Raw genomic sequence first — 14,589 nt, 5'->3', positions numbered from 1 at the left:
TTAGGTTTAGGGTTAGCATCAGCCCTAGGATAGTGTTAGGGTTAGGGTTAGCATCAGCCCTAGGATAGTGTTAGGGTTAGAGTTATCATCATCCCTAGAATAGTGTTAGGGTTACGGATAGGGTTATCATCAGGCCTAGGAGAGTGTTAGGGTTAGGGTTAGCTTCAGCCCTTGGATAGTGTTAGGGTTAGGGTTAGGGTTATCACCAGGCCTAGGATAGTGTTAGTGTTAGGTTTAGCATCAGCCCTAGGATAGTGTTAGAGTTAGGGTTAGGGTTAGCATCAGCCCTAGGATAGTGTTGTTAGGGTTAGGGTTAGCATCAGCCCTAGGATAGTGTTAGGGTTAGTGTTAGAGTTATAATCAAGCCTAGGATAGTGTTAGTGTTAGGGTTAGCATCAGCCCTAGGATAGTGTTAGGGTTAGGGTTAGGGTTACCATCAGCCCTAGGATAGTGTTAGGGTTAGGGATAGGGTTATCATCAGGCCTAGGATAGTGTTAGTGTTAGGGTTAGCTTCAGCCCTAGGATAGTGTTAGGGTTAGGGTTAGGGTTATCATCAGGCCTAGGATAGTGTTAGTGTTAGGGTTAGCATCAGCCCTAGGATAGTGTTAGGGTTAGGGTTAGGGTTAGCATCAGCCCTAGGATAGCTTTAGGGTTAGGGTTAGGGTGAGCATCAGCCCTAGGATAGTGTTAGGGTTAGGGTTAGGGTGAGCATCAGCCCTAGGATATTGTTAGGGTTAGGGTTAGGGTTAGCATCAGCCCTAGGATAGTGTTAGGGTTAGGGTTAGTGTTAGCATCAGCCCTAGGATAGTGTTAGGGTTAGGGTTAGGGTTAGCATCAGCCCAAGGATAGTGTTAGGGTTAGGATTAGGGTTAGCATCAGCCCTAGGATAGTGTTAGGGTTAGGGTTAGGGTTAGCATCAGCCCTAGAATAGTGTTAGGGTTAGGGTTAGTGTTAGCATCAGCCCTAGGATAGTGTTAGGGTTAGGGTTAGGGTTAGCATCAGCCCAAGGATAGTGTTAGGGTTAGGATTAGGGTTAGCATCAGCCCTAGGATAGTGTTAGGGTTAGGGTTAGCATCAGCCTTAGGATAGTGTTAGGGTTAGGGTTAGGGTAAGCATCAGCCCTAGGATAGTGTTAGGGTTAGGGTTAGCATCAGCCCTAGGATAGTGTTAGGGTTACGGATAGCGTTATCATCAGGCCTAGGAGAGTGTTAGGGTTAGGGTTAGCTTCAGCCCTAGGATAGTGTTAGGGTTAGGGTTAGGGTTATCACCAGGCCTAGGATAGTGTTAGTGTTAGGGTTAGCATCAGCCCAAGGATAGTGTTAGGGTTAGGGTTAGTGGTAGCATCAGCCCTAGGATAGTGTTAGGGTTAGGGTTAGCATCAGCCTTAGTATAGTGTTAGGCTTAGGGTTAGGGTAAGCATCAGCCCTAGGATAGTGTTAGGGTTAGGGTTAGCATCAGCCCTAGGATAGTGTTACGGTTAGGGTTAGGGTTATCATCAGGCCTAGGATAGTGTTATGGTTAGGGTTAGCATCAGCCCTAGGATAGTGTTAGGGTTAGGGTTAGGGTTAGCATCAGCCCTAGGATAGCTTTAGGGTTAGGGTTAGGGTGAGCATCAGCCCTAGGATAGTGTTAGGGTTAGGGTTAGGGTGAGCATCAGCCCTAGGATAGTGTTAGGGTTAGGGTTAGGGTTAGCATCAGCCCTAGGATAGTGTTAGGGTTAGGGTTAGTGTTAGCATCAGCCCTAGGATAGTGTTAGGGTTAGGGTTAGGGTTAGCATCAGCCCAAGGATAGTGTTAGGGTTAGGATTAGGGTTAGCATCAGCCCTAGGATAGTGTTAGGGTTAGGGTTAGCATCAGCCCTAGGATAGCTTTAGAGTTAGGGTTATTGTGAGCATCAGCCCTAGGATAGTGTTAGGGTTAGGGTTAGCATCAGCCCTAGGATAGTGTTAGGGTTAGGGTTAGGGTTAGCATCAGCCCTAGGATAGTGTTAGGGTTAGGGTTAGCATCAGCCCTAGGATAGTGTTAGGTTTAGGGTTAGGGTTATCATCAGGCCTAGGATAGTGTTAGGGTTAGGGTTAGCATCAGCTCTAGGATAGTGTTAGGGTTAGGGTTAGTGTTAGCATCAGCCCTAGGATAGTGTTATGGTTAGGGTTAGCATCAGCCCTAGGATAGTGTTAGGGTTAGGGTTAGGGTTAGCATCAGCCCTAGGATAGTGTTAGGGTTAGGGTTAGCATCAGCCCTAGGATAGTGTTAGGGTTAGGGTTAGGGTTATCATCAGGCCTAGGATAGTGTTAATGTTAGCGTTAGCATCAGCCCTAGGATAGTGTTAGAGTTAGGGATAGGGTTAGCATCAGCCCTAGGATAGTGTTGTTAGGGTTAGGGTTAGCATCAGCCCTAGGATAGTGTTAGGGTTAGGGTTAGCATCAGCCCTAGGATAGTGTTAGGGCTGGGTTAGGGTTATAACCAAGCCTAGGATAGTGTTAGTGTTAGGGTTAGCATCAGCCCTAGGATAGTGTTAGGGTCAGGGTTAGGGTAAGCATCAGCCCTAGGATAGCTTTAGGTTTAGAGTTAGGGTGAGCATCAGCCCTAGGATAGTGTTAGGGTTAGGGTTAGGGTTAGCATCAGCCCTAGGATAGTGTTAGGGTTAGGGTTAGGCTTAGCATCAGCCCTAGGATAGTGTTACGGTTAGGGTTAGGGTTATCATCAGGCCTAGGATAGTGTTATGGTTAGGGTTAGCATCAGCCCTAGGATAGTGTTAGGGTTAGGGTTAGGGTTAGCATCAGCCCTAGGATAGCTTTAGGGTTAGGGTTAGGGTGAGCATCAGCCCTAGGATAGTGTTAGGGTTAGGGTTAGGGTGAGCATCAGCCCTAGGATAGTGTTAGGGTTAGGGTTAGGGTTAGCATCAGCCCTAGGATAGTGTTAGGGTTAGGGTTAGTGTTAGCATCAGCCCTAGGATAGTGTTAGGGTTAGGGTTAGGGTTAGCATCAGCCCAAGGATAGTGTTAGGGTTAGGATTAGGGTTAGCATCAGCCCTAGGATAGTGTTAGGGTTAGGGTTAGCATCAGCCTTAGGACATTGTTAGGGTTAGGGTTAGGGTAAGCATCAGCCCTAGGATAGTGTTAGGGTTAGGGTTAGCATCAGCACTAGGATAGTGTTACGGTTAGGGTTAGGGTTATCATCAGGCCTAGGATAGTGTTATAGTTAGGGTTAGCATCAGCCCTAGCATAGTGTTAGGGTTAGGGTTAGGGTTAGCATCAGCCCTAGGATAGCTTTAGAGTTAGGGTTATTGTGAGCATCAGCCCTAGGATAGTGTTAGGGTTAGGGTTAGCATCAGCCCTAGGATAGTGTTAGGGTTAGGGTTAGGGTTAGCATCAGCCCTAGGATAGTGTTAGGGTTAGGGTTAGCATCAGCCCTAGGATAGTGTTAGGTTTAGGGTTAGGGTTATCATCAGGCCTAGGATAGTGTTAGGGTTAGGGTTAGCATCAGCTCTAGGATAGTGTTAGGGTTAGGGTTAGTGTTAGCATCAGCCCTAGGATAGTGTTATGGTTAGGGTTAGCATCAGCCCTAGGATAGTGTTAGGGTTAGGGATAGGGTTAGCATCAGCCCTAGGATAGTGTTAGGGTTAGGGTTAGCATCAGCCCTAGGATAGTGTTAGGGTTAGGGTTAGGGTTATCATCAGGCCTAGGATAGTGTTAATGTTAGCGTTAGCATCAGCCCTAGGATAGTGTTAGAGTTAGGGATAGGGTTAGCATCAGCCCTAGGATAGTGTTGTTAGGGTTAGGGTTAGCATCAGCCCTAGGATAGTGTGAGGGTTAGGGTTAGCATCAGCCCTAGGATAGTGTTAGGGCTGGGTTAGGGTTATAACCAAGCCTAGGATAGTGTTAGTGTTAGGGTTAGCATCAGCCCTAGGATAGTGTTAGGGTTAGGGTTAGGGTTACCATCAGCCCTAGGATAGTGTTAGGGTTAGGGTTAGCATCAGCCCTAGGATAATGTTAGGGTTAGGGATAGGGTTATCATCAGGCCTAGGATAGTGTTATGGTTAGGGTTAGCATCAGCCCTAGGATAGTGTTAGCGTTATGGTTAGGGTTATCATCAGGCCTAGGATAGTGTTATGGTTAGGGTTAGCATCAGTCCTAGGATAGTGTTAGGGTCAGGGTTAGGGTAAGCATCAGCCCTAGGATAGCTTTAGGTTTAGAGTTAGGGTGAGCATCAGCCCTAGGATAGTGTTAGGGTTAGGGTTAGGGTTAGCATCAGCCCTAGGATAGTGTTAGGGTTAGGGTTAGGCTTAGCATCAGCCCTAGGATAGTGTTAGGGTTAGGGTTAGCATCAGCCCTAGGGTAGTGTTAGGTTTAGGGTTAGGGTTATCATCAGGCCTAGGATAGTGTTAGGGTTAGGGTTAGCATCAGCTCTAGGATACTGTTAGGGTTAGGGTTAGTGTTAGCATCAGCCCTAGGATAGTGTTATGGTTAGGGTTAACATCAGCCCTAGGATAGTGTTAGGGTTAGGGTTAGGGTTAGCATCAGCCCTAAGATAGTGTTGGGGTTAGGGTTATCATCAGCCCTAGGATAGTGTTAGGGCTAGGGTTAGGGTTATCATCAGGCCTAGGATAGTGTTAGTGTTAGGGTTAGCATCAGCCCTAGGATAGTGTTGTTAGGGTTAGGGTTAGCATCAGCCCTAGGATAGTGTTAGGGTTAGGGTTAGCATCATACTTAGGATAGTGTTAGGGTTAGTGTTAGGGTTATAATCAAGTCTAGGATAGTGTTAGTGTTAGGGTTAGCATCAGCCCTAGGATAGTGTTAGGGTTAGGTTTAGGGTTAGCATCAGCCCTAGGATAGTGTTAGGGTTAGGGTTAGCATCAGCCCTAGGATAGTGTTAGGGTTAGAGTTATCATCATCCCTAGAATAGTGTTAGGGTTACGGATAGGGTTATCATCAGGCCTAGGAGAGTGTTAGGGTTAGGGTTAGCTTCAGCCCTAGGATAGTGTTAGGGTTAGGGTTAGGGTTATCACCAGGCCTAGGATAGTGTTAGTGTTAGGGTTAGCATCAGCCCTAGGATAGTGTTAGAGTTAGGGTTAGGGTTAGCATCAGCCCTAGGATAGTGTTGTTAGGGTTAGGGTTAGCATCAGCCCTAGGATAGTGTTAGGGTTAGGGTTAGCATCATCCTTAGGATAGTGTTAGGGTTAGTGTTAGAGTTATAATCAAGCCTAGGATAGTGTTAGTGTTAGGGTTAGCATCAGTCCTAGGATAGTGTTAGGGTTAGGGTTAGGGTTACCATCAGCCCTAGGAGAGTGTTAGGGTTAGGGTTAGCATCAGCCTTAGGATAGTGTTAGGGTTAGGGTTAGGGTAAGCTTCAGCCCTAGGATAGTGTTAGGGTTAGAGTTAGCATCAGCCCTAGGATAGTGTTAGGGTTAGGGTTAGGGTTATCATCAGGCCTAGGATAGTGTTATGGTTACGGTTAGCATCAGCCATAGGATAGTGTTAGGGTTAGGTTTAGGGTTAGCATCAGCCCTAGGATAGCTTTATGGTTAGGGTTAGGGTGAGCATCAGCCCTAGGATAGTGTTAGGGTTAGGGTTAGGGTTAGCATCAGCCCTAGGATAGTGTTGTTAGAGTTAGGGTTAGCATCAGCCCTAGGATAGTGTTAGGGTTAGGGTTAGCACCAGCCCTAGGATAGTGTTAGGGTTAGGGTTAGGCTTATAAGCAAGCCTAGGATAGTGTTAGTGTTAGGGTTAGCATCAGCCCTAGGATAGTGTTAGGGTTAGGGTTAGGGTTACCATCAGCCCTAGGATAGTGTTAGGGTTAGGGTTAGCATCAGCCCTAGGATATTGTTAGGGTTAGGGATAGGGTTATCATCAGGCCTAGGATAGTGTTAGGGTTAGGGTTAGCTACAGTCCTAGTATAGTGTTAGGGTTATAATCAGGCCTAGGATAGTGTTAGTGTTAGGGTTAGCATCAGCCCTAGGATAGTGTTAGGGTTAGGGTTAGGGTTATCATCAGCCCTAGCATAGTGTTAGGGGTAGGGTTAGCATCAGCCCTAGGATAGTGTTAAGGTTAGGGTTATCATCAGCCCTAGGATAGTGTTACGGTTAGGGATAGGGTTATCATCAGGCCTAGGATAGTGTTAGGGTTAGGGTTAGCTTCAGCCCTAGGATAGTGTTAGTGTTAGGGTTAGGGTTATCATCAGGCCTAGGACAGTGTTAGTGTTAGGGTTATCATCAGCCCTAGGATAGTGTTAGGGTTAGGGTTAGGGTGAGCATCAGCCCTAGGATAGTGTTAGGGTTAGGGTTAGGGTAAGCTTCAGCCCTAGGATAGTGTTAGAGTTAGGGTTAGGTTTAGCATCAGCCCTAGGATAGTGTTGTTAGGGTTAGGGTTAGCATCAGCCCTAGGATAGTGTTAGGGTTAGGGTTAGCATCATCCCTAGGATAGTGTTAGGGTTAGGGTTAGGGTTATAATCAAGCCTAGGATAGTGTTAGTGTTAGGGTTAGCATCAGCCCTAGGATAGTGTTAGGGTTAGGGTTACCATCAGCCCTAGGATAGTGTTAGGGTTAGGGATAGGGTTATCATCAGGCCTAGGATAGTGTTAGGGTTAGGGTTAGCTTCAGCCCTAGGACAGTGTTAGGGTTAGGGTTAGGGTTATCATCAGGCCTAGGATAGTGTTAGTGTTAGGGTTAACATCAGCCCTAGGATAGTGTTAGGGTTAGGGTTAGGGTTATCACCAGGCCTAGGATAGTGTTTGTGTTAGGGTTAGCATCATCCCAAGGATAGTGTTAGGGTTAGGGTGAGGGTTAGCATCAGACCTAGGATAGTGTTAGGGTTAGGGTTAGCATCAGCCTTAGGATAGTGTTAGGGTTAGGGTTAGGGTAAGCATCAGCCCTAGGATAGTGTTAGGGTTAGGGTTAGCATCAGCCCTAGGATAGTGTTACGGTTAGGGTTAGGGTTATCATCAGGCCTAGGATAGTGTTATGGTTAGGGTTAGCATCAGCCCTAGGATAGTGATAGGGTTAGGGTTAGGGTTAGCATCAGCCCTAGGATAGCTTTAGGGTTAGGGTTAGAATCAGCCCTAGGATAGTGTTAGGTTTAGGGTTAGGGTTAGCATCAGCCCTAGGATAGTGTTAGGGTTAGGGTTAGGGTTAGCATCAGCCCTAGGATAGTGTTAGGGTTAGGGTTAGCATCAGCCCTAGGATAGTGTTAGGTTTAGGGTTAGGGTTATCATCAGGCCTAGGATAGTGTTAGGGTTAGGGTTAGCATCAGCTCTAGGATAGTGTTAGGGTTAGGGTTAGTGTTAGCATCAGCCCTAGGATAGTGTTATGGTTAGGGTTAGCATCAGCCCTAGGATAGTGTTAGGGTTAGGGTTAGGGTTAGCATCAGCCCTAGGATAGTGTTAGGGTTAGGGTTAGCATCAGCCCTAGGATAGTGTTAGGGTTAGGGTTAGGGTTATCATCAGACCTAGGATAGTGTTGTTAGGGTTAGGGTTAGCATCAGCCCTAGGATAGTGTTGTTAGGGTTAGGGTTAGCATCAGCCCTAGGATAGTGTTAGGGTTAGGGTTAGGGTTATAACCAAGCCTAGGATAGTGTTAGTGTTAGGGTTCGCATCAGCCCTAGGATAGTGTTAGGGTTAGGGTTAGGGTTAACATCAGCCCTAGGATAGTGTTAGGGTTAGGGTTAGCATCAGCCCTAGGATAATGTTAGGGTTAGGGATAGGGTTATCATCAGGCCTAGGATAGTGTTTGGGTTAGGGTTAGCTTCAGCCCTAGGATAGTGTTAGGGTTAGGGTTAGGGTTATCATCAGGCCTAGGATAGTGTTAGTGTTAGGGTTAGCATCAAACCTAGGATAGTGTTAGGGTTAGGGTTAGGGTTAGCATCAGCCCTAGGATAGTGTTAGTGTTAGGGTTAGCATCAGCCCTAGGATAGTGTTAGGGTTAGCGTTATCATCAGCCCTAGGATAGTGTTAGGGTTAGGGATAGGGTTATCATGAGGCCTAGGATAGTGTTAGGGTTAGTGTTAGCTTCAACCCTAGGATAGTGTTAGGGTTAGGGTTAGGGTTATCATCAGGCCTAGGATAGTGTTAGTGTTAGGGTTAGCATCAGCCCTAGGATAGTGTTAGGGTTAGGGTTAGCCCCAGCCCTAGGATAGTGTTAGGGTTAGGGTTAGGCTTATAATCAAGCCTAGGATAGTGTTAGTTTTAGGGTTAGCATCAGCCCTAGGATAGTGTTAGGGTTAGGGTTAGGGTTAGCATCAGCCCTAGGATAGTGTTAGGGTTAGGGTTAGCATCAGCTCTAGGATATTGTTAGGGTTAGGGATTGGGTTATCATCAGGCCTAGGATAGTGTTAGGGTTAGGGTTAGCTTCAGCCCTAGGATACTGTTAGGGTTATAATCAGGCCTAGGATAGTGTTAGTGTTAGGGTTAGCATCAGCCCTAGGATAGTGTTAGGGTTAGGGTTAGGGTTAGCATCAGCCCTAGGATAGTGTTAGGGTTAGGGTTATCATCAGCCCTAGGATAGTGTTAGGGTTAGGGATAGGGTTATCATCAGGCCTAGGATAGTGTTAGGGTTAGGGTTAGCTTCAGCCCTATGATAGTTTTAGTGTTAGGGTTAGGGTTATCATCAGGCCTAGGACAGTGTTATTGTTAGGGTTAGCATCAGCCCTAGGATAGTGTTAGGGTTAGGGTTATCATCAGCCCTAGGATAGTGTTAGGGTTAGGGTTAGGGTTATCATCAGCCCTAGGATAGTGTTATGGTTAGGGTTAGCATCAGCCCTAGCTAGTGTTAGGGTTAGGGTTAGGGTTAGCATCAGCCCTAGGATAGCTTTAGGTTTAGGGTTAGGGTGAGCATAAGCCCTAGGATAGTGTTAGTGTTAGGGTTAGGGTTAGCATCAGCCCTAGGATAGTGTTAGGGTTAGGGTTAGGGTTAGCATCAGCCCTATTATAGTGTTAGTGTTAGCGTTAGCATCAGCCCTAGGATAGTGTTAGCTTTAGGGTTAGGGTTACCATCAGCCCTAGGATAGTGTTAGGGTTAGGGTTAGCATCAGCCCTAGGATATTGTTAGCGTTAGGGATAGGGTCATCATCAGGCCTAGGATAGTGTTAGGGTTAGGGTTAGCTTCAGCCCTAGGATAGTGTTAGGGTTATAATCAGGCCTAGGATAGTGTTAGTGTTAGGGTTAGCATCAGCCCTAGGATAGTGTTAGGGTTAGGGTTAGGGTTAGCATCAGCCCTAGGATAGTGTTAGGGGTAGGGTTAGCATCAGCCCTAGGATAGTGTTAGGGTTAGGGTTATCATCAGCCCTAGGATACTGTTAGGGTTAGGGATAGGGTTATCATCAGGCCTAGGATAGTGTTAGGGTTAGGGTTAGCTTCAGCCCTATGATAGTTTTAGTGTTAGGGTTAGGGTTATCATCAGGCCTAGGACAGTGTTATTGTTAGGGTTAGCATCAGCCCTAGGATAGTGTTAGGGTTAGGGTTATCATCAGCCCTAGGATAGTGTTAGGGTTAGGGTTAGGGTTATCATCAGCCCTAGGATAGTGTTATGGTTAGGGTTAGCATCAGCCCTAGCTAGTGTTAGGGTTAGGGTTAGGGTAAGCATCAGCCCTAGGATAGCTTTAGGTTTAGGGTTAGGGTGAGCATAAGCCCTAGGATAGTGTTAGTGTTAGGGTTAGGGTTAGCATCAGCCCTAGGATAGTGTTAGGGTTAGGGTTAGGGTTAGCATCAGCCCTATTATAGTGTTAGTGTTAGCGTTAGCATCAGCCCTAGGATAGTGTTAGGTTTAGGGTTAGGGTTACCATCAGCCCTAGGATAGTGTTAGGGTTAGGGTTAGCATCAGCCCTAGGATATTGTTAGCGTTAGGGATAGGGTCATCATCAGGCCTAGGATAGTGTTAGGGTTAGGGTTAGCTTCAGCCCTAGGATAGTGTTAGGGTTATAATCAGGCCTAGGATAGTGTTAGTGTTAGGGTTAGCATCAGCCCTAGGATAGTGTTAGGGTTAGGGTTAGGGTTAGCATCAGCCCTAGGATAGTGTTAGGGGTAGGGTTAGCATCAGCCCTAGGATAGTGTTAGGGTTAGGGTTATCATCAGCCCTAGGATAGTGTTAGGGTTAGGGATAGGGTTATCATCAGGCCTAGGATAGTGTTAGGGTTAGGGTTAGCTTCAGCCCTAGGATAGTGTTAGTGTTAGGGTTAGGGTTATCATCAGGCCTAGGACAGTGTTAGTGTTAGATTTAGCATCAGCCCTAGGATAGTGTTAGGGTTAGGGTTATCATCAGCCCTAGGATAGTGTTAGGGTTAGGGTTAGGGTTATCATCAGGCCTAGGATAGTGTTATGGTTAGGGTTAGCATCAGCCCTAGCATAGTGTTAGTGTTAGGGTTAGGGTTATCATCAGGCCTAGGATAGTGTTATGGTTAGGTTTAGCATCAGCCCTAGGATAGTGTTAGGGTTAGGGTTAGGGTTAGCATCAGCCCTAGGATAGCTTTAGGGTTAGGGTTAGGGTGAGCATCAGCCCTAGGATAGTGTTAGTGTTAGTGTTAGGGTTAGCATCAGCCCTAGGATAGTGTTAGGGTTAGGGTTAGGGTTAGCATCAGCCCTATTATAGTGTTAGGGTTAGGGTTAGCATCAGCCCTAGGATAATGTTAGGTTTAGGGTTAGGGTTATCATCAGGCCTAGGAAAGTGTTAGGGTTAGGGTTAGCATCATCTCTAGGATAGTGTTAAGGTTAGGGTTAGTGTTAGCATCAGCCCTATGATAGTGTTATGGTTAGGGTTAGCATCAGCCCTAGGATAGTGTTAGTGTTAGGGTTAGGGTTAGCATCAGCCCTAGGATAGTGTTAGGGTTAGGGTTAGCATCAGCCCTAGGATAGTGTTAGGGTTAGGGTTAGGGTTATCATCAGGCCTAGGATAGTGTTAGTGTTAGGGTTATCATCAGCCCTAGGATAGTGTTAGAGTTAGGGTTAGGGTTAGCATCAGCCCTATAATAGTGTTGTTAGGGTTAGGGTTAGCATCAGCCCTAGGATAGTGTTAGAGTTAGGGTTAGGGTTAGCATCAGCCCTAGGATAGTGTTGTTAGGGTTAGGGTTAGCATCAGCCCTAGGATAGTGTTAGGGTTAGGGTTAGCATCAGCCCTAGGATAGTGTTAGGGTTAGGGTTAGGGTCATAACCAAGCCTAGGATAGTGTTAGTGTTAGGGTTAGCATCAGCCCTAGGATAGTGTTAGGGTTAGGGTTAGGGTTACCATCAGGCCTAGGATAGTGTTAGGGTTAGGGTTAGCTTCAGCCCTAGGATAGTGTTAGGGTTAGGGTTAGGGTTATCATCAGGCCTAGGATAGTGTTAGTGTTAGAGTTAGCATCAGCCCTAGGATAGTGTTAGGGTTAGGGTTATCATCAGCCCTAGGATAGTGTTAGGGTTAGGGATAGGGTTATCATCAGGCCTAGGATAGTGTTAGGGTTAGGGTTAGCTTCAGCCCTGGGATAGTGTTAGGGTTAGGGTTAGGGTTATCATCAGGCCTAGGATAGTGTTAGTGTTAGGGTTAGCATCAGCCCTAGGATAGTGTTAGGGTTACGGTTAGGGTTAGCATCAGCCCTAGGATAGTGTTAGGGTTAGGGTTAGCATCAGCCTTTGGATAGTGTTAGGGTTAGGGTTAGGGTAAGCTTCAGCCCTAGAATAGTGTTAGGGTTAGAGTTAACATCAGCCCTAGGATAGTGTTATTTGTTAGGGTTATTGTTATCATCAGGCCTAGGATAGTGTTATGGTTACGGTTAGCATCAGCCATAGGATAGTGTTAGGGTTAGGTTTAGGGTTAGCATCAGCCCTAGGATAGCTTTAGGGTTAGGGTTAGGGTGAGCATCAGCCCTAGGATAGTGTTAGGGTTAGGGTTAGGGTTAGCATCAGCCCTAGGATAGTGTTGTTAGGGTTAGGGTTAGCATCAGCCCTAGGATAGTGTTAGGGTTAGGGTTAGCACCAGCCCAAGGATAGTGTTTTGGTTAGGGTTAGGCTTGTAATCAAGCCTAGGATAGTGTTAGTGTTAGGGTTAGCATCAGCCCTAGGATAGTGTTAGGGTTAGGGTTAGGGTTACCATCAGCCCTAGGATAGTGTTAGGGTTAGGGTTAGCATCAGCCCTAGGATATTGTTAGGGTTAGGGATAGGGTTATCATCAGGCCTAGGATAGTGTTAGGACTAGGGTTAGCTTCAGCCCTAGGATAGTGTTAGGGTTATAATCAGGCCTAGGATAGTGTTAGTGTTAGGTTTAGCATCAGCCCTAGGATAGTGTTAGGGTTAGGGTTAGGGTTAGCATCAGCCCTAGGATAGTGTTAGGGGTAGGGTTAGCATCAGCCCTAGGAAAGTGTTAGGGTTAGGGTTATCATCAGCCCTAGGATAGTGTTAGGGCTAGGGATAGGGTTATCATGAGGCCTAGGATAGTGTTAGGGTTAGGGTTAGCTTCAGCCGTAGGATAGTGTTAGTGTTAGGGTTAGGGTTATCATCAGGCCTAGGACAGTGTTATTGTTAGGGTTAGCATCAGCCCTAGGATAGTGTTAGGGTTAGGGTTATCATCAGCCCTAGGATAGTGTTAGGGTTAGCGTTAGGGTTATCATCAGCCCTAGGATAGTGTTATGGTTAGGGTTAGCATCAGCCCTAGCATAGTGTTAGGGTTAGGGTTAGGGTTATCATCAGGCCTAGGATAGTGTTATGGTTAGGGTTAGCATCAGCCCTAGGATAGTGTTAGTGTTAGGGTTAGGGTTAGCATCAGCCCTAGGATAGTGTTAGGGTTAGGGTTAGGGTTAGCATCAGCCCTATTATAGTGTTAGTGTTAGCGTTAGCATCAGCCCTAGGATAGTGTTAGGTTTAGGGTTAGGGTTACCATCAGCCCTAGGATAGTGTTAGGGTTAGGGTTAGCATCAGCCCTAGGATATTGTTAGCGTTAGGGATAGGGTTATCATCAGGCCTAGGATAGTGTTAGGGTTAGGGTTAGCTTCAGCCCTAGGATAGTGTTAGGGTTATAATCAGGCCTAGGATAGTGTTAGTGTTAGGGTTAGCATCAGCCCTAGGATAGTGTTAGGGTTAGGGTTAGGGTTAGCATCAGCCCTAGGATAGTGTTAGGGGTAGGGTTAGCATCAGCCCTAGGATAGTGTTAGGGTTAGGGTTATCATCAGCCCTAGGATAGTGTTAGGGTTAGGGATAGGGTTATCATCAGGCCTAGGATAGTGTTAGGGTTAGGGTTAGCTTCAGCCCTAGGATAGTGTTAGTGTTAGGGTTAGGGTTATCATCAGTCCTAGGACAGTGTTAGTGTTTGATTTAGCATCAGCCCTAGGATAGTGTTAGGGTTAGCGTTATCATCAGCCCTAGGATAGTGTTAGGGTTAGGGTTAGGGTTATCATCAGGCCTAGGATAGTGTTATGGTTAGGGTTAGCATCAGCCCTAGCATAGTGTTAGTGTTAGGGTTAGGGTTATCATCAGGCCTAGGATAGTGTTATGGTTAGGGTTAGCATCAGCCCTAGGATAGTGTTAGGGTTAGGGTTAGGGTTAGCATCAGCCCTAGGATAGCTTTAGGGTTAGGGTTAGGGTGAGCATCAGCCCTAGGATAGTGTTAGTGTTAGGGTTAGGGTTAGCATCAGCCCTAGGATAGTGTTAGGGTTAGGGTTAGGGTTAGCATCAGCCCTATTATAGTGTTAGGGTTAGGGTTCGCATCAGCCCTAGGATAATGTTAGGTTTAGGGTTAGGGTTATCATCAGGCCTAGGAAAGTGTTAGGGTTAGGGTTAGCATCAGCTCTAGGATAGTGTTAAGGTTAGGGTTAGTGTTAGCATCAGCCCTATGATAGTGTTATGGTTAGGGTTAGCATCAGCCCTAGGATAGTGTTAGTGTTAGGGTTAGGGTTAGCATCAGCCCTAGGATAGTGTTAGGGTTAGGGTTAGCATCAGCCCTAGGATAGTGTTAGGGTTAGGGTTAGGGTTATCATCAGGCCTAGGATAGTGTTAGTGTTAGGGTTATCATCAGCCCTAGGATAGTGTTAGAGTTAGGGTTAGGGTTAGCATCAGCCCTATAATAGTGTTGTTAGGGTTAGGGTTAGCATCAGCCCTAGGATAGTGTTAGAGTTAGGGTTAGGGTTAGCATCAGCCCTAGGATAGTGTTGTTAGGGTTAGGGTTAGCATCAGCCCTAGGATAGTGTTAGGGTTAGGGTTAGCATCAGCCCTAGGATAGTGTTAGGGTTAGGGTTAGGGTCATAACCACGCCTAGGATAGTGTTAGTGTTAGGGTTAGCATCAGCCCTAGGATAGTGTTAGGGTTAGGGTTAGGGTTACCATCAGGCCTAGGATAGTGTTAGGGTTAGGGTTAGCTTCAGCCGTAGGATAGTGTTAGGGTTAGGGTTAGGGTTATCATCAGGCCTAGGATAGTGTTAGTGTTAGGGTTAGCATCAGCCCTAGGATAGTGTTAGGGTTAGGGTTAGGGTTAGCATCAGCCCTATTATAGTGTTAGTGTTAGAGTTAGCATCAGCCCTAGGATAGTGTTAGGGTTAGGGTTATCATCAGCCCTAGGATAGTGTTAGGGTTAGGGATAGGGTTATCATCAGGCCTAGGATAGTGTTAGGGTTAGGGTTAGCTTCAGGCCTGGGATAGTGTTAGG

This window comes from Lemur catta, chromosome 4 (assembly GCF_020740605.2).
Source record: "Lemur catta isolate mLemCat1 chromosome 4, mLemCat1.pri, whole genome shotgun sequence".
Lineage (NCBI taxonomy): Eukaryota > Metazoa > Chordata > Mammalia > Primates > Lemuridae > Lemur > Lemur catta.
This window is presented reverse-complemented; position numbering follows the sequence as displayed.